This window comes from Jaculus jaculus, chromosome 18 (genome assembly GCF_020740685.1).
Source record: "Jaculus jaculus isolate mJacJac1 chromosome 18, mJacJac1.mat.Y.cur, whole genome shotgun sequence".
Classification (NCBI taxonomy): domain Eukaryota; kingdom Metazoa; phylum Chordata; class Mammalia; order Rodentia; family Dipodidae; genus Jaculus; species Jaculus jaculus.
This window is the reverse complement of record NC_059119.1, coordinates 48184680-48191879: the sequence shown is the minus strand read 5'-3', so window position 1 is coordinate 48191879 and position 7200 is coordinate 48184680. Positions and strand designations below refer to the sequence as shown.

At 46.3% G+C, this 7200-nt stretch overlaps 1 long non-coding RNA gene across 1 annotated transcript; it reads left to right on the top strand.

Moving 5' to 3' along the window:
• Positions 1-4696: 4696 nt before the first annotated feature.
• On the top strand, positions 4697-6937 carry LOC123455816. The gene is made up of 2 exons (XR_006634157.1): positions 4697-4822; positions 5142-6937. It is a non-coding gene; the product is annotated as an uncharacterized LOC123455816 (long non-coding RNA).
• The last annotated feature ends 263 nt before the right edge of the window (positions 6938-7200 follow it).

Genomic DNA, 7200 nt, shown 5'->3' with positions numbered 1-7200 from the left:
AACTTCAGCATTCCCCCGTTGATGGGGCATCCTTCCATCCCCAGCATGATGCCACCTGGGAAACTGGAACTGCAAATGCCCCTGGGCTCATTAGAGTTGGAGTTAGCCTGGCCGTTGTATAATCTCAGAGGGGGAAAAAAAGATTTCCTGAGGGAAGGCTGAACAACAGCATAGCTGACTCCAGGGAAGTCTAGCATCAGGAAGGACCCTGTTTTGTGCAAAATGATCAAATGCAGATGTTTCCAGGGGCCGACCTGTTCTGCTGAGACTGGGGTTGGCGGTGGGGGGGGTGGGGGTGGGTATGGCACAGCAAACAGCCGGCTGGTAGCAGGGTGAAGGAATGCTTTGGCGGGAAAGTGTAAATGTATATACAAAGACAGGCTGTGGATGACACTTGACAAACATCTGTTTTATTGATAAATACATGCTTACTTCCAAAAGGTTTCCTACCATGGAGACATAGTAAAAAATAAATACAGCTTCAGGCTTTGCTGATGTCTCTCGTGTACATCAAACTTTGAAAGGGACGAAGCACAGAAAAATAGTAAAAATGGATTCAACCTTCTGTCTTCCTGAAATATCAGATTTCATATAAAACTCATCAGCTGAACTAAGTATTAAGCTTGATCAATGGCAGGAAACTAGGGAGTCGAATGCTAATAAATCTGAAACAGATACCTCCTCCTGAGTAGAAAGTATATCACAAAACTGAAAATGAGATCTTCAGATGATTTCTTAATACATATGCGTGGAAGAAATTAACTTGGGGGGGGCACCAGCGTAAGAGGGACAAAGATTCTTAAACACTTTGGTCAAACTTCAACACTGGCAAAAGAAATAAAGAACCAGATACTTGAAGAAGAATGGATATTGAAGTGAAACTTAAGGATTTGTGGAGATGCGATGTTAAATGGCAAACTGGACATGTTTTAAACCTTAGATATTTTTTGCTGGGACATTTCATGTATTTTCTGTTGGGATTACAACCTCAGCTCTCTGCCCTAACCCTCTGCCTTTTAAAAAAAAAGTGCTGACCCGCAATATCATCCCTTTACTTTTGAATAGCTTTTCATTTTATTAAGCAAATATTTTATTGAGTTAGAAACATAAATCCTGATAATGCACAAATCACAAGTTCACAAGTTCCTCAATGAATTTTCATAAGTGAGCACACCTGTGTAAGTAATGCTCAGCTTAAGAAACAAACACCAGTGCCTGGGAACTTGCTGCTGACAGTTCATCAAAAGACAACACTATCTTGCCTGCTAACACAGAGATGAGTTCCTTTTGAGCTTCATGTAAGCGGGAGCACAGAGTGCGTATTCTTGCAACCGGGTTCTTAGGCTTAGTATTATGTCTGCGCAGTTCATCCTCCGTGGTGAGTTGCAGCTTAACTGCTATTTAAATTGCATTTTTTGAATACAGATGCACTCACTTAATCATTGCAGTCACAGTCACGTAAGTACAGAATTGTCTGTTTCACCAACGTGACCAGTCCAGGCACTCGGAAGAGTTCAAAAACTATCCGTCAACAGAAATAACCCAAAATTCACTGATCTGTGCTAACATTCCCAAGCTGACATGTTTGCAGCGCAAGACACACCATCCCAAACACCTTTGAAACCTTCATCTTTGGTTCTCGCTTTTTAAAAAATTTTTTTCTTACAAATGCACATGCAATTTTTATTTTCTTGCTTTTACCCACCTTTAAGCAAGAGCCCAGAGAGCCAGGTCCTGCTCTCTCAATGGAAACTGTTTGCTTCTGTGAAAACAGAGCTCAATTAAATTAGAAAATTCTGGTCTTCAGCAAGACCAAATTTCCCTTCCTTCCTATTTTCCCATTCCACAATCTAGCACCTAGAGTAATTAAGACCAGGGACGGATCATCTTCACTGGATTAACCTCAACTAAATTGTGCTCATTCAACACGTGCCCTTTTGATTAGTAGGAGCGGGGCCTCCTGTCTGGGATACACCCACCTTGTAATGCTACAGTTAATTAATTTCAGATGAATTCTGAGGCAGATAAGCTAAATTCTCAGATTAATGAAACGTAAGTCCTTATGTGTGGCAGGGTCGTTTAAGATTTTCATCCTGTCTTTATTTCTTTGCCTTGTAAAGGCAAACAGAGACTGGGGGAGGGGCACACCCACATAACACACACACACAGCTGCAATTGTGCAAGGTTGGTGAGAGGGGTCCCTGAGAAATGGTCGGCTAAATAGATTCTTTTTCTGCCAAGCATAATTCTGAATGTCTTTCTCCACCTGGACCTTGGTGTTTAATTTTTATTGGCACATATTTTCTGTTCTAGGTACGGATTCTCGGCTGAGAAAGTTCCATATTAATGTCACTAATTGTGTGTTTTTAAATGCATTTCTCAGAAGCAAAATATTATTAATGGTCTGAGAACTTTTCTGAGAAATGGTTATTTAATCATCAAATTTAGCAGCTCTCAAAAAGATAATAAAAAGTTGCTCTCATGGGCATCTCTGACAGCAAAGAAAATTATTTCCTTATAATAAAACAGATCTCAAGGATGTTTATATGCAATAATTTAGTTCCTAAAGATGACTAGAAAATTACAGAAGCTAGATTTACAGTCTCCTCCAGCCCAGAAAATTTGTACATCCAGTTATTAGTAACTTAAAAACTACTACTGATCTATATAATTGCATATAAAAACATAACTTTTCTGTCTTATGATTCAACCTCACAGTCATTTATATTCAGGAAATTTAAATCACTGATATTTAGGGAATAAAACCAACATAGCTTATTAGTTTCCTGTTACATAAGACAAAAATGACTATCTTGACAGAGCCCACGTTGTCTTCCCCAGGATTTGCAAAGGCCTCTGAATTTTTGTGTTCAAAGCTACGTATGTACCATGTAGGCAAGGCAGCGGTATCCTCAGCTGTTGCAATCATTCTGATTTTGTTTTCTAATTTTATTCCTTTGGCTCCAAAATGAGTTGTTTTTTTTTTTTTAAAGATTCTTTAGTAATTTTTGTTACTATTTTCTACAAGTTTGGGAAATTTGACTGTGAACTTGTATTTTTTTTTTAAATTTTTGCTGTGAAATTCGTGTTTGTTTTGTTTTGTTTTACCACACTACTATTTCCCTGGCTACTCAAAATCCCCACAATAAGGATCATAGTGCCCATTAATTTACCATTAAATGAGCACGAGTCTAGAGATCGACTGATTAATTGACTAATTGCTTACTCGGGACAGAGCTCAAAACGGTGGAGTCATTTGGTTCACCGAAGGCAAATAGTAAATAAATTTCGGTTTATGAGCCCCGCATGCTGACAGAGGCATCATTTCTTTTTTTTTTTTTTTTTTTCAGGGTGCATCTGCGAATGCCTTGGCAGATTTGCATTGTTTCCTTCACCCGGGGGGCGGAGGGGAGGCTGAGCATGCAGGCATTTCACTCAGGAAATCTTATTCTCACTGCATCCCCTAAAGCCAGATCCTAGTACATGTGACCCTTTAGAAAAACACAAAACCAAGTAACTTGAATCAGCCCACACCTGCGCCCGGGCAGTCCCAAACTATCTTAATAAAGACGCTTAGCGCATCTCATGCCTGAACACTTTGAGGTGGCTCCAAAGGACAATTTATCCCATCACCCCAAGAACAAAATACTGACAGCGCAGCTCGCCGTCTTTGGGATCCAGGAAAGCCCACACAGCGTCCGGGCAAGGGCAGCTAGATTTGGCTCTTTGTGATTTAGATTTACCATGCAACCCATCGGCTTTTTAATTTTTTTAAAAAAATTTTAATGATGGAATGAAGTACACGCGGGGACTTCGTTCTTTAGTTTGCTTACGTTGTACGTGGACCAGCCTTGCATGGGTAAAGTAACCGTATACCTGGGATTGATGGCTGTAGGAAAACATGTTTAGCTACACCCTGACTTAAAAAAAAATTAATATAATTGAGAGATCCACAAGAACGTCCAATCCAGCAGTCTCATCACTCGGCATTTAACTGTCATATTGTATCCTGCCTGCATTGCGCCCCTTTAACAGGACCTACACCAATAAATCTCAACTTTTTAATTTTAATTTTTTTTTTTTGCATTTTATTGCAAGCAGCATTTCCAGGTTTTTTTCTGCCAGGTTTGCAGAATGGAATTAAAGGTTTGGAGAGAGTCCTTGGGCAAAACTCGAAGCTCTCTTTCAAGCGTCCTTGCCTCTTCCCTGGGGAGGAGAGCTCCACGCTAATCTGGGTCGCCCCGGGGGAGGGTCAGTTCGCCGCGCTTCCTTCCTGCGCCCCCACCCCCGGCGCCCCGGGGCGCGCTCCGATCGTCCTGGTAGCCACCGCCGCCGACTCTTCCGGGAGCATTGGCTGAAATGCTCTGGAGCCAGGTGTTATTTCCGCGCGCGCAAGGGAGGGACGAGCTGGAGAGGTGGGTGCAGGTGCCCGGGACGCTGCAGCGCCAGCCTGGGGGATCCCCACCCACCCATCCACACCCCCCCCCGAGCATCTGCAGCTGCCCATAGCTCGCGCTACGCCGCCGACCGGGAAAAGTGGGGAGACGCCCGGGGCGCACGGGTGGGCGGGATGGAGTGGGAGCGGTGTGTGCTGCGGAGACCCCGGGGCTCCCGGGCTGGCCGAGGCGGCGGGGCGCTGCGTGGAGACCGGCTCGGCTAGGGGGACCCATCGCTACCCGCTGCGCAGTTCCCTCGGGGCGCACGGGTCGATGCGCGCGCGGGGGGGCCGCGGACTGGTGCCGTGTCCCAGAGAAGTCGCTGCTCGGATCTCCGCCACCCTCGGAGTTGGCACCTTCCAAGACCGACCAGGATGGGCAGAGGGGTGCGTATGTGTGTTCTGGGTGATGGTGGGGTGTTCGCTGGTTGGAAGGGGGGAACAGCACAAGGCCTGACAGTGGCCGTAGGATCTGGGAAGCCCGGGGCGCTAAGATGCACCCTAGTCGGCCTGCGGCACACCAAACCTCCCGGTAATGGGCACGGGGTCGGTTCTCTTGTCTTAGCTACCTCCCATCCTTTCCTGTTGTGGACTCCGTGGGTGGCGGGTTCCTGGCCGCGGGACAGTTTCTTTCCGTGTCCCTGGGGTGTAGGGCCTGCCCCCCGGGGGTTCACCTTCCACCGCAAGCGCATTTGCGCCCTTGCAGGCCAGACGCCTCCACATGCATCGCTTATCCAGGACCGGGACCCAGCTAGCCCCAGGACCGGAATCCAGCCACCGCCCCCCACCCCGGGTCCGGCTACCCGCGATCGCGCTGTGTTGGAGAAAGTGTTGGTCCTGGTCCGTGGGGTGACTTGGCTATTTGGCAGCGGGGTCGGGTCCTATTGTGGGTGTGCCACACTTTTCCCCCTTGGTCCGGCTGACCAGCTTCGAGATTGTGGCTGGTCTCGAAGTCTGGGGGCGGCCAGGCTACTTCGGGGCAAAAGCAGCGAGGCCCATTAGACTCACGCTCTCCCTCTCTGCACCGCCCTGGAACTCTGGGCGTCTGGGTGTCCCCTCTCCCCCTCAGCTGTCACCCCACCCTCAGCCATGCCACCGCTCTGCAGTCCCAGCCCTGGCCTGCGCGCAGGGAAGGAGATACGAGGTGGAGAGGTTGCGCTCCCTGGGGTCTCTCCTGTGCCTGTCACATCTGTACTTATTTAAAGCTCAGCTGGTGGCCTCTCTCTTTCCCTGGAATTGCCAATTGCAGGCCTAGCCCTCGGAAGATATTTGCGTTGATTAGCGAGCGGGTCATGGAGAGGGGGGTAGTGGACTGCAGCGGACACCCCGAGGCTCAGTATCTTCTGCCTACCCCATCCATCCCTCCAGCCAGCTTGCGAATGCCCGCTGCACGAGATTGCTGAGTGCGTCAGGGCGCGGAGAACCGAACTTCAGGAACGGTTGGATGTGTATGGGAACCGACAGTTTCTGCTGGGGGTACTGCGTTCTAGTCTGGTGAACACACACACACACACACCCCTAAAGTTTCAGAGGTGTCCCCAGCGAATCACACAGAGAAAGTCTGCAGTGTTTCCACTCCAGGCGCTACAAGTGTATTTGTAAGTGTGGCATACACAGATTTCTCGGTATAAAACTCTTTATTAAATGTTTACTGGGGCAAGTCCATAAAAGATGTGATGGAGCCGCCTCACTTCCAGGGCTGCACACAAAGCTAAGACAGACAGGAGTCCTGCGTCTGAGAGCTGGGTCAAGTTCATCAGTAAATAATAATAATAATAATAAATAATAATAAGCTGTGTTCCAATTTATAAGACGCCCACGGTGTGGTTGTGGGTGTGGATGGGAGGGGGCCCTTGCGCCTATGATTGGGAACTTCATGAGCCTCAAAACAAGTCTGTTCTGATTTTGTGTTTACCTTTGGACTTGGTATAACTGAGGGTGAAAATAAGACTCCCTCTGTATTTCTGTTCCCCCTTGCTTTTCTGCAAAAGCCTTTTACCCCAGAGCAAAGTTGTTTTAGTAATCTGGGAACGAGGAATTGTGTGCTGAATCAGCAAAAAGAAGAAGAAGAAAAAAAAAAGGGAGCACCAGGCCAGTTCAGGTCAATAATACTGCTATGTGTAATGTACACACTCTATACGCCTTTGTGGAAATAATCAAAAAATATATTGGAATTTTTCGCAGCTTAAGAAATGTCCACAAAGCCTGCTGGCAGCAGTGAGGCCAAAATTGGGTAAGAGCTGTCTGTATCTTCTTAACACAAAGAAGTACACCCCAAATGCGTAACAAGTGTTAGATTCCACACCAGCACCTTACCTGGGGGTGAAAGAGAAACACGAATCTCAACATAAAATACTCATTTTTCCAATGGTCAGGTTGCAGAACAGAGGCACTGTTCCTGCCTGTTCTGTGACAAATGTTCAAGGTGGTCTAGTGGACGGAACCCTTTTTCAAAAAAATTTTGCATTAATAAAAATGCTTCTCAAGCATAGCATCTTTAAAGGGTCTGAGAAGTCTCTTTCTTAATCCCATTTGGAACCTTGGTAACCTAAGGATCATGTGGTGTGCACTTGTATGCAGGGAATGAATGCATTTATAGAGTTGCTTAGAGTAAAACTTGGGCTGTTCAGAATTTTTTTTTTTTTCAGAATAATTGCTTTTAACTTTTCAAGTGTGGTCCTAAATTTGAAAGCTGTGAGTGTTTCTCCTGTTGGACAACAATGTCCAGATTGCATTTTCTGTGACAGACCCTCAGTATTTCTGGG